At 32.8% G+C, this 13,797-nt stretch overlaps 1 long non-coding RNA gene across 1 annotated transcript; it reads right to left on the reverse strand.

Moving 5' to 3' along the window:
• Window positions 1-6,172: 6,172 nt before the first annotated feature.
• On the reverse strand, window positions 6,173-13,379 carry LOC128286535 (uncharacterized). Its single transcript, XR_008277140.1, has 3 exons — window positions 13,304-13,379; window positions 12,750-12,835; window positions 6,173-6,395 (listed from the first exon to the last, which is right to left on the reverse strand). It is a non-coding gene; the product is annotated as an uncharacterized LOC128286535 (long non-coding RNA).
• Window positions 13,380-13,797: the final 418 nt, after the last annotated feature.

The following is a 13,797-nucleotide window of genomic DNA, read 5'->3' on the forward strand; positions in this document are numbered from 1 at the left end:
TTTTTTTTAATTTGCTTATGTTGTTTATCCTTAGAGACTTGTTATGCTGTCTTTAATTTTTTTAATTTGCTTATTCTGCTTATCTTTGGGATCTTTTTGCTACTGGTTCCAATGCGTATGTTCTTACTTACAATAATACTGTAAAAGGGATCATTTCTGCTCAATTTGCAACCTTTAATAATATTATACCTCTCGACATGTATGCTTGCCACGTGAATTTTTCTACCATATTTTCGTAATTTGTGATTTAATATTTCTATATTTCTATCACGATTTTTAATAAATTTATTTATTGATATAATATGTCCCATCTAATATACAAATATTTCTATCATGAGTTTTAATAAATTTATTTATTAATATAATATGTCCCATCTAATATACAAATATTTAATAAAATATTTTATATAGTTTTTAACTTCAATTTAAATTATTATTGAAATATTCTCGTCTGCTTTTATCATTTAAGTTAAACTTTTATTCAAAATAAATCATACCTTTTAAGCTAAATACGGATGTCCACACAGTGGTTTAACATGAACTTAAGAAAAGATGACTGTAAAACATAAATTAAATTAATTGTGGACTATTTTAACTGCACATGTAATTTGTCAAATAAAACGAACGACATGTATATTATTTAATTAAAATAATTTTTTCAATATTATTTAATTAAAATAATTTTTATAAATATTATTTAATTAAATATTATTTAATCCACAACTTACCTGAGATACTTGATGCTTGATATGTATTATCCATGTGATTTTCCACATCGTCAAATAAAAACTTACATAATACATAAATATATTTGATAAATATTTAACATAACTTACAAAACTTACATAACTTATATAACTTAGATAAATATATAACTTATATAACTTACATAACTTATATAACTTATATAACTTAGATAAATATATAACTTACATAACTTATATAACTTATATAACTTAGATAAATATATAACTTACATAACTTACATAACTTATATAACTTAGATAAATATATAACTTATATAACTTATATAACTTACATAACTTATATAACTTAGATAAATATATAACTTACATAACTTACATAACTTATATAACTTAGATAAATATATAACTTACATAACTTATATAACTTATATAACTTAGATAAATATATAACTTACATAATACTTAAATATATTTGATATCATAATTTACATAACTAGCTTACTTAAACTTACTTAACTTACATAATTCACAAATCTATACTTGAAAATCCCGCAACTTACCTGAATTAGTTTATACCCATTAGAGGCTTGATATTTAGTATAATGACATGATTTAAATCAATTGAGAACATTTAAATAACTATAATATGTTGTCAACTTTAGATTTCAAGAACTACGAAATGGATAGGAGTTGGATGAAATTGTCAAGGGTAAACAATGCCTATCAAAATGGAGTACAAACTTTTCTAAATTTTGCATTTCAAAATGCAAGCCAAGAGAATATGATTCTTTGCTCGTGTAAGAAGTGTGGCAACATCAACTGGCATTTTCGTGAAGTTGTCTATGAACATCTAATTGTTGATGGCTTTATTCGGGGGTATAAAAAATGGATTTTCCATGGAGAGTGTACATCTAGTGGAACTTCTTCAACGATTAATCTAACTTATCCTGATACTGATTACCATCATTATGTTAGACAAGATGACATGGAAGATATGTTGCGGGATGCATTTAATATGCATAGTCATGGTGAGCAATCGTTTCCACCTGACTTTATTGCATCCGATGATAGTAATATTGGTGGAAATATTTTTTGCGAAACGGGAACAAGTGCACCTGATGAGGAGCCAAATGAAGAAGCGGCGAAGTTCTACAATTTACTTAATGAAATGAATGAAGAACTTTACGAGGGATCAAAATATTCAAAATTATCCTTCTGCATTCGTCTATTTCACTTAAAATGTTTGGGAGGGTGGACCGAAAACTCTTTTACAATGCTGCTAGACTTTCTGAGAGAGATGTTTTCGTTTGCAAAAATTCCCCAGTCTTGTCAAGATATGAAAAGACTAATAAAAGATTTAGGCCTTGGGTACGATAAAATTCATAGTTGCCCAAATGACTGCATGTTGTACTGGGGTGATCAGAAAAACCAACAGTCTTGTCATGTTTGCGGTAAGTCTCGTTGGATGAATAGTAATACAGAAGATGTGAATACGGATGAATGTGGGGCACAGTTAAGAAAGAAGCCAGTCAAGGTCTTGAGATATTTTCCCCTAATACTAAGACTTCAAAGGCTTTTCATGTCCTCAAAGACAACCGAATCTATGAGGTGGCATAATGATCAATGGACCGATGATGGATTATTAAGACATCCTGCAGATTCTTTAGCTTGGAAATCATTTGACAGTAAATTTCCAAGCTTTACAAGCGGTCCTCAGAATGTGAGGCTTGGGCTAGCAGCTGACGGCTTTAATCCATTTAAAATCATGAGTACTTCGTACAGTACTTGGCCTATAGTGCTTGTTCCTTACTATTTGCCTCCATGGATTTGCATGAAGGAATCTTCATTTATTTTATCAATGATTATGCCTGGAGAGAAAGGTTACGGAAATGATATTGACATCTATTTGCAGCCACTTATTGAAGAGTTAAAACAATTATGGTCGGGTGTTGAGACATATGACGTATTGAGAAAGGAGAACTTTAATTTATGTGCAGCTTCGTTGTGGACAATTAATGATTTCCCGGCTTATGCTAATTTATCAGGTTGGAGTACTAAAGGACGTTATGCTTGTCCTTGTTGTGCTGCACAAACTTTTTCGAAGTGGTTGTACAATGGGAAGAAGTTCTCTTACATGGGCCATTGTTGGTGGTTAGATAAAAATCATAAATTTAGATTTTAGAGGACTCTATTTGACGGTACTGAAGAGTACAGAGGAGCTCCTGAGCAAACCATTGGATCTGAAATCTTGTTTATGTTAAAAGATATTAATTTTAGTTATGGGAAGATGAATCAACCACCTAACACGCAAAAAAAGAGAAGATCGAGGGATGAATCTGATGATGAATCTGATGGAGAGGATGATCCTAATGAGGCGGACTTGTGGAAAAAAAAGGAGTATTTTTTTTGAGTTGCCTTATTGGGAGCACAACATTTTACGCCACAATCTTGATGTCATGCATATTGAGAAGAATGTCTGCGAGAACATAATTGGGACAATTTTGAATGTCGATGGAAAATCAAAAGACAATCTTCAGAGCTGACTTGATTTAGTTGACATGAGAATTCGGCGTGATCTTCATCCTCAAGTACTTCCGAATGGGAAATATCGGTTGTCGCCTTTTATTTTTTCAATGTCAAAGAAAAGAAAGAAGTGTTCTGCATGGTGTTGAAGGATATAAAGGTCCCAGGTGCGTATGCATCAAATATATCTCGATGTGTGAGTCTCAAAGATCGAAGATTATATTCATTAAAATCACATGATTACCACTTCTTGATGCAAGATTTACTCCCAATTGCTTTATGGTGCTGTATGTCAAAAAATGTAACGTCCTGTATAATTGAACTATCCAATATAATGAAAGCTATTTGTGGAAAAGTTTTGGATGTTGAAGAACTTGAGAAAGTATAGGATTGAGCGGCTTTCACTTTATACAATTTGAAGAAGATCTTTCCACCTTCCTTCTTCATTATTATGGTGCACTTGATAATCCATCTCCCCCACGAAGCAATACTCAGTGGACCGGTTTTTTATCGATGGATGTATCCTATAGAAAAGTGCTATTTTATTTCTCAAGTATTCATTCATTCACCTCTATACATTTAGTTACAACTTTTAATAAATATTGTATATCGTGTTTAGGTTCCTAAGCAAATTGAAGTCATATTGTCGCAATAAGCGTTATCCAGAAGGATCAATTGCTGAAGGCTACTTGGTAGAGGAGTGCATGACCTTCTGTTCTAGATATTTAGAAGATGTTGAAACACGATTAAATAGACTAAGTAGAAATGCTGGTCTCAATGATCATAACTTGGCCGAAACTTATTTATTCCAAAGTTATGGAGAACCAATCGGCAAAGTTGAAATTGCAGAATTAGATGATATATCGTGGATACAAGCACATCGATATGTACTTTTTCACCACGATTTAGTTGAACCGTTACGCAAGTAAGTTCTAAAGTTTCCTCATATATTCGTCGTTTTGATTTGTTTATCTTCTAGCCAATTAAACTTGTTTTTAACATAGTGAGTACAAACAAATTTTGAGATCTCGCACGCCTCAAGATTACAACATCGAGAGATTAATAAGTTATTCACGTAATCTTTTCATGAATGGTTAAGCCAAGCGGTATGTAACTAAAGTTAATAAGTTACATATAATCGTGAAATTTAGTTAATCAAATAAGAATGTTTTTACATAATACATTTATAATTATTCAATTTACTTTCAATTTAATAGATTTGGAGTGGGAAGGACATCAATGATGAAGTTAAATGGCTTTTCCAAGGTCTGAACAGAGTAATAAAAAGATATAGTGCCTTTCCATCAATGGATACAGATTTCATACAAAGTATCCCCAGAAAATGAGGAGAACTTAAAATTGTGGAGTTATTGTTAATTCTTTAATTACAAGTTAAGCTAGTGCTAGGGACAGTAATCCGATTGAGGGTAATGTGGAGTATTACGGACTTCTTACTGACATTATTGAGTTGGATTACTATGGCAGATGGAAAGTTGTCTTATTTCGGTGTGATTGGGCTGATGTTAATACTGCTCGAGGAATTAAAAAAGACCAATTTGGTTTTACAATGGTGAATTTCTCTCGCTTGATTCACATTGGACAACAATTGATCGACGAGCCATATGTATTTTCGTCTCAAGTGAAACAAGTTTTTTATTCAAAAGATCCAACTGATGAGGATTGGTATGTTGTACTCTGGAACACTCCTAGAGACTTGTTTGACATAGGTAATGGAAGTAGAGATGACATCGTCGAAAGATCAGAAACATTACCTTTTCCAGAACAAAACTTAGATGAAAATATCCCTAGTACTAGTACACAACATCAATGGGTTCGACATGATGTGGATGAAGATATTTACTTAATAATGATGTAGTAAGATTTTACGATTTTTAATTATATGTAATATTATAATTTTAATCTTGGTCATGTTATATAATTTAACTATTTTATATGTACTATTATTGTTGTAATTTGTTACTAAAACTTTAACTATTTTATGTGTATTGCAGGAAAAATGCATAGAAGAAGCTAACGAGATTTAAGTATTGTCCAGAATACTCCAAATTCAGAAGAAGGAAATAGTGAACAGCAGACAATTGTTGGATCTTCGAATGTGCCGGAGACACTTGATGAGCCTGAAGAATTTCAAAGTAATGTTAAGTTCATTTTACATGTGTTGACTTTTATTATTGATTTAATTGTCAATTTTAATATAATTATAGTTGTAACACCCTGTACCCGAGACCGTTGCCGGAGTCGAACACGAGGTGTTAACGGACTTAATTCATTAATTAAACAGCTCATACAATTCATTTTAAAATTTCCAGACAAGCTGGCTAACTGCATCACAGTCGCTTTAAAAATCATATCTCGAGTTACAAAACTCGAAATCCAATTCTGTAAATTTTTCCTGAAACTAGACTCATATATATATCTACTAATTTGTTTCTAGAATTTTTGGTTGGGCCAATTAGTACAGTTTATTAGTTAAAGTCTCCCCTGTTTCAGGGTTCAACTACTCTGACCTCTGTGTATTACGAATCAGATATCTCCCTGTACAGAGCTTCAATGACTATGCCGTTTATCTCTAATAAAACTAGACTCAATAAGGAATCTGTAAATATAAAGCATGACTTCTAATTATCTTTGTAAAATTTATGGTGAATTTCCAAATTCAGAACAGGGATCCAGAAATCGCTCTGGCCCTGTTACACAAAAATTTAAACATCTCATAAAATATAGCTCATATACCTGTTTTGCTTATTCCATATGAAAATAGACTCATCAATCTTCGATTCCATAACTTATTCATTATTTAATTCCATTTATACTATTTTTAGGATTTTTAAACTCACGTCACTGCTGCTGCCTGAATCTATTTTATGGTAAATTTTACCTATTTCATGGTTTCCATGGATGAGCTAGCAATTTGACATACATAATACCAAATATGATCATGATTAGCCATTCCAATGGCTAATCATTACCAAGCATTTCTATTTCCATACCACTCAATAACCATATCATAAGACCATATATACAAAATGATTATAATGCTATACATGCCATACTCAAAATATACAAGCCATTATGCCAAGATGGTATACGGATAGTGTGAGCGTGCCTCCGACCGCTTCCGATTTCCGAGCTGGCTTGTCAACACTACAAGGAATGAAAAGGAGGAGTAAGCATAAATGCTTAGTAAGCTCACATGCAAATAGCAAGTAACATAACCATATAAGCAAACATAAAACATCATTTGCATAATCATCACCAAGACATTCATATCACCTTTTCATTTATCATCTTACCATATTGTTGTTATATCGAGTTTTCAACCCGAGGGTTAAGTACATACCTGTTCAAAGTATCCATTTCACAACACTTACCAATACATCCCTTTCATCTTGAGTATTCCTCCATTTGAGTAGAACTTTACCCGTTGAACACATCGAATATAATTCGGATACATGGAAAGTTTGCACATAAGTGCCACATATGTAGCCAAGCTACCATGTAACCCGCCCATAAGTGAACTCGGACTCAACTCAACGAGCTCAAGGCGTTCGCATCCATAAGTGAACTCGGACTCAACTCAACGAGTTCGGATGCCTAGTTACATCTCACGAACTCTGACTCAACTCAACGAGTTCGGACGCCGATCCATAAGTGAACTCGGACTCAACTCGACGGGTTCGGATGCTCAACCATCCTAGTGACATGTCACTTGTATCCTAATCTATTCCTAAGGTTCAAACGGGATTTTCCTCGAACACATATCCTTGCCATCTTCCGTAAAATACCGAAACCAATACTCGGTAGCACTTTATATTTAACAAATAATACACATATCTTGCATTTTATTCAAAATAACCACAAAGCATATATTTCATGATAAAATCAGCATATCATATATTTAACATCAATAGCTTAAAATAACAATTATGCTACATTATTTACACATGAACTTACCTCGTATGCTAAAATGGCTATTTTACCATTTCGTCCACAACTTGGTATTTTCCCCATTTTAGCCCGAATTTCAGTTTTCCTTGCTCTATCATTTAAAATATAGTCTAATTAGGACTCACATTATTCAAATTGACCCAAAATCATATTTTGGAAAAATTACAATTTTACCCCTAAACTTTTGCATATTTACACTTTTGCCCCAAAGCTCGTAAATTAAAATTCAGCCTATTTTCTTATGTTTTATGACATGCTGATCATTTTTCCTTCTATGGCAACATCAAATTCTCACTCTAACATGTACTTATGACTATTAGGTATTTTTACCGATTAAGCCCTTTTGCTCGCTTTTCACTTAAAACCGAGTAGCACAAGTTGTCTAACATAATTTAAAACCTCATATTATATCATAAAACACCAAAATACACAAATTTCACCTATGGGTATTTTTCCAAATATAAACCCTAGGTTAAATTATTGCTAGCATAAGCTAAATCGAGCTACCGGACTCCAAAACGTAAAAATCATTAAAAACGAGGCTAGAACAAACTTACAATCGAGCTTGGAAGCTTGAAAACCCTAGCCATGGTTTCTCCTTGCTATATTCGGCCATGGGGTTGAAGATGAGCAAAATTGGCTTTAATTTTGTATTTTAATTCATTTTACCCTAAATGACCAAAATGCCCTTACTACTAAACTTTCCAAAAATTCCATCCATGTCCAATTTTGTCCATAGACTTAGAAATTGGTAAAATTACTCTTTAAGCACCTCTAATTAATAATCTAATTCAATTTTATGCAAAATACTTCTAGAACACAAGTTTTGCAATTTATTCAATTTAGTCCCAAATTTCAAATTAAGCACTTTATGCATAAAATTTCTTCACGAAATTTTCACACAATCATGCAATCATATCATAGACCTTAAAATAATCATAAAATAATTATTTATATCTCGGATTTTGTGGTCACGAAACCACTATTCCGACTAGGCCCAAAATCGTGATATTACAACTCTCCCCCTTCCTTCGTGATTTTCGTCCCAAAATCTTACCGTAAAAGTGGTCTTCACTTTTAATCTCATATTTGGTGTCAAGAACTTGCACTTAGACTGCACCTCCAATACATCTCTTCAATTTCTCATATGATCTAAAAGCTTACGCCTCAACTCTCAACTGTTCTTAAATTTTCAACCCTTCTCAATTTCCCATGATATCATGACATAAAACCCGGATCTCAACTTGATTTAATGGAGACCGAATTCCAAGAAATCCGACAATCAAAGAGACCGAAATTCCATGAATCGATGAGTAGGAATTCATTCAATACGATGTGATTTATAGATCTCACCAAACATTTAACAATAGGATACATCACATTTTCCTCTTTTCGCCATAGAAATAATTCGATATGGCCTCAAGAATAATCCTTCTCATTTCCATCCCAATATCAACATTGACAAGGATAATTTTGATAGATCCCAATGCTCGGCTTTAACCCCTTTAACAACTCCGATTTTATGTAACATCGGATGCTCTAAACTATCACATTACCTCACCGTCTTGAAACACATCACAATTCATACAACAATACATTACTTGAAAGTCGAAGTCATTGCTCAATGTAGACTAGTCTAGTTCAGACGCTTTGCTTACCAATATTCTCATCTATCCGAACTCACAACATGTAATAAACTTTTCAGCTTTCACAAGATGGAAACCTTATCATTCGTAGTGACTTAAACTAATATTCAACTCTTTCTATTAAATATAGACTTCTCGCTCAAACTATTTACTCTTTGATCCGTACAAAATGAAATTCTATTATCAAACTTGGGAAAAATAATCCGACATAATTGTCACATGAAATCTTTCAAATAAATAATTTACCATACCGACTAAAACTCGTGCTTTTATCACCTATGCCTTTACCGATGTCAAATCCTTACGTAAATTAGAAAAATCCCAATACTAAAATCACCACATTACCAAGATCAAATTAGAAGTATAGTCATATTTGACATGATTATCACGAAATGAAGAACGATTTTGAACATGAGTCGAATTGGCAAATTATGGAACAAAGATAACAAGAAAACCAAATAAAGAAATCCAAGATAGAGAAACCCGAATAAAGAAATCCGAATAAAGAGATCCGGGATAAAGAAACCCAAGATACGATACTATGCCGAGAATCGAAAACCAAATTCATAGAGAAAATACGAATACCACGATAATTCTTCAAGAAAGAAAGTCCAAAAGAAAACATCATTTAATCCCATGAAATCAAATATAACAAGATCAATATATCTTCCCATACATATATATCGATGAAGCATCAAGTAGAAGAAATGAATCATAATATCATATGAATTCTCTCATCAATTCTTATCGACAAAATGAAATAGAATACCCGATGAAATAGAGCAATATAAATTATAAACCAAATGACTACCAATGCTTTCATCCAACACCAAATTAGAAGACATTCCCATATAACAAGAATTTCTTCAAGATCAATAGCCATAGAAATATTTCGAGAACGGGTGAACACATAGAACATCTCAAAAGAGACTCTAAATGTCAATCGGTCATAACTGTCACACTCAGATAATTCACATTTGAAATATCATTTCCCCAACTAGTTCTCGCCATCACAAATTTCATATTAAATCATTCACTAAAGAATGTCGGTTCTGAATAAATTTCGATTTACACTTTTCTCGACCTTGCACTTGAGTAATTCGATTTACCAAAGAGAATTCCTTCTCTAACTGGGACAAAGGTATAATTCCAATAATCTTTATATCAATCAAATACTTTCGCTCGACTTTACTTATCAGCTCATTTTCAATCTCGGATCATACTTATAATTATTCTATCACCGAACTCTTTGGGTTTTCAACAGAAACTTATTCAATACAAATCTCATGAAATTCCATTATAAGTACCACTTTGGTAAGGGGAGGGTTGTAGGACCTCGACTCGACTTTCTTATACATACACATATGACACAACTTCCATCATCATAGTAACATCATCAAAATCATGTCATTCATTCATGTTGGCTTACACCAATTTTCCTATTGTCCTATTTAGACAATATACTTATGTATACATTCTATGTTTTCTAGACAGCTTTACTTATCCATTCAATTAATTAAATTAATTCATGCCCATGACATTATATAAGGCCAAACAAACATAAATATTTGCATCACAATCACAACTTTCATTTCGTGCATCATCATGTACATATCATTACAATCATACAATTCAGTCCAACAATTTAACATAGATAAGTTCATTTCATTATAATCCTTTATCTCATAAAAAATTGTATATCATTAACATTCATCAACATTCAACGTCCAATCAAGACAAGGACATTTTCATTCAGATTATGATATTATGACCTTTATTCATACCTCTACTACTTTCTATTTATTCCGTTCATCTTATCAAGTAAGCCACATACACTACATCATATGAGCATTAAGCAAATATGAATATTTATCACAACATGAACTTTCATCTCACATATTATCACATATGTATCATAAACCTTTATTCATACTTTTCTGAACCGAGACTTATCATAATCATAATTTTACTCAAATATCTTCACATAACATTGAACATGGTCGGCACAAATTTCGGTTGGAGAGTACCTGCCTAAATAAGACGGTACTTATACGCGTCGGAAGACATCACACTATCACGCATCGCTGGCATGTATAGCTAAACTTTTACACATGCTAGGTTAGTCCGAGAACCGACTAAACCTGCTCGATACCACTAAATGTAACACCTGTACCGAGACCGCTGCGAGTCGAACATGAGGTGTTAACGGACTTAATTCATTAATTAAACAGCTCATACAATTCATTTTAAAATTTCCAGACAAGCTGGCTAACTGCATCACAGTCGCTTTAAAATCATATCTCGAGTTACAAAACTCAAATCCAATTCGTAAATTTTTCCTGAAACTAGACTCATATATATATCTACTAATTTGTTTCTAGAATTTTGGTTGGGCCAATTAGTACAGTTTATTAGTTAAAATCTCCCTGTTTCAGGGTTCAACTACTCTGACCTCTGTGTATTACGAATCAGATATCTCCTGTACAGAGCTTCAATGACTATGCCGTTTATCTCTAATAAAACTAGACTCAATAAGGAATCTGTACATATAAAGCATGACTTCTAATTATCTTTGTAAAATTTATGGTGAATTTCCAAATTCAGAACAGGGATCCAGAAATTGCTCTGGCCCTGTTACACAAAAATTTAAACATCTCATAAAATATAGCTCATATACCTGTTTTGCTTATTCCATATGAAAATAGACTCATCAATCTTCGATTCCATAACTTATTCATTATTTAATTCCATTTATACTATTTTTAGGGATTTTTTAAACTCACGTCACTGCTGCTGCCTGAATCTATTTTATGGTAAATTTTACCTATTTCATGGTTTCCATGGATGAGCTAGCAATTTGACATACATAATACCAAATATGATCATGATTAGCCATTCCAATGGCTAATCATTACCAAGCATTTCTATTTCCATACCACTCAATAACCATATCATAAGACCATATATACAAAATGATTATAATGCTATACATGCCATACTCAAAATATACAAGCCATTATGCCAAGATGGTATACGGATAGTGTGAGCGTGCCTCCGACCGTTTCCGATTTCGAGCTGGCTTGTCAACACTACAAGGAATGAAAAGGAGGGAGTAAGCATAAATGCTTAGTAAGCTCACATGCAAATAGCAAGTAACATAACCATATAAGCAAACATAAAACATCATTTGCATAATCATCACCAAGACATTCATATCACCTTTTCATTTATCATCTTACCATATTGTTGTTATATCGAGTTTTCAACCCGAGGGTTAAGTACATACCTGTTCAAAGTATCCATTTCACAACACTTACCAATACATCCCTTTCATCTTGAGTATTCCTCCATTTGAGTAGAACTTTACCCGTTGAACACATCTAATATAATTCGATACATGGAAAGTTTGCACATAAGTGCCACATATGTAGCCAAGCTACCATGTAACCCGCCCATAAGTGAACTCGGACTCAACTCAATGAGCTCGGGCGTTCGCATCCATAAGTGAACTCGGACTCAACTCAACGAGTTCGGATGCCTAGTTACATCTCACGAACTCGGACTCAACTCAACGAGTTCGGACGCTCGCATCCATAAGTGAACTCGGACTCAACTCGACGGGTTCGGATGCTCAACCATCCTAGTGACATGTCACTTGTATCCTAATCTATTCCTAAGGTTCAAACGGGATTTTCCTCGAACACATATCCTTGCCATCTTCCGTAAAATACCGAAACCAATACTCTAGTAGCACTTTATATTTAACAGATAATACACATATCTTGCATTTTATTCGAAAATAACCACAAAGCATATATTTCATGATAAAAATCAGCATATCATATATTTAACATCAATAACTTAAAAATAACAATTATGCTACATTATTTACACATGAACTTACCTCGTATGCGAAAATGGCTATTTTTACCATTTCGTCCACAACTTGGTATTTTCCCCATTTTAGCCCGAATTTCAGTTTTCCTTGCTCTATCATTTAAAATATAGTCTAATTAGGACTCACATTATTCAAATTGACCCAAAATCATATTTTGGAAAAATTACAATTTTACCCCTAAACTTTTGCATATTTACACTTTTGCCCCAAAGCTCGTAAATTAAAATTCAGCCTATTTTCTTATGTTTTATGACATGCTGATCATTTTTCCCTTCTATGGCAACATCAAATTCTCACTCTAACATGTACTTATGACTATTAGGTATTTTTACCGATTAAGCCCTTTTGCTCGTTTTCACTTAAAACCGAGTAGCACAAGTTGTCTAACATAATTTAAAACCTCATATTATATCATAAAACACCAAAATACACAAATTTCACCTATGGGTATTTTTCCAAATATAAACCCTAGGTTAAATTATTGCTAGCATAAGCTAAATCGAGCTACCGGGACTCCAAAAACGTAAAAATCATTAAAAACGAGGCTAGAACGAACTTACAATCGAGCTTGGAAGCTTGAAAAACCCTAGCCATGGTTTCTCCTTGCTATATTCGGCCATGGGGTTGAAGATGAGCAAAATTGGCTTTTAATTTTGTATTTTAATTCATTTTACCCTAAATGACCAAAATGCCCTTACTACTAAACTTTCCAAAATTCCATCCATGTCCAATTTTTGTCCATAGACTTAGAAATTGGTAAAATTACTCTTTAAGGACCTCTAATTAATAATCTAATTCAATTTTATGCAAAATACTTCTAGAACACAAGTTTTGCAATTTATTCAATTTAGTCCCAAATTTCAAATTAAGCACTTTATGCATAAAATTTCTTCACGAAATTTTCACACAATCATGCAATCATATCATAGACCTTAAAATAATCATAAAATAATTATTTATATCTCGGATTTTGTGGTCACGAAACCACTATTCCGACTAGGCCCAAAATCAGGATATTACAATAGTATATCATTTTTTAGCTGAAAGTGGTTGG

This window comes from Gossypium arboreum, chromosome 13 (assembly GCF_025698485.1).
Source record: "Gossypium arboreum isolate Shixiya-1 chromosome 13, ASM2569848v2, whole genome shotgun sequence".
In the NCBI taxonomy this organism is placed as follows: Eukaryota; Viridiplantae; Streptophyta; class Magnoliopsida; order Malvales; family Malvaceae; genus Gossypium; species Gossypium arboreum.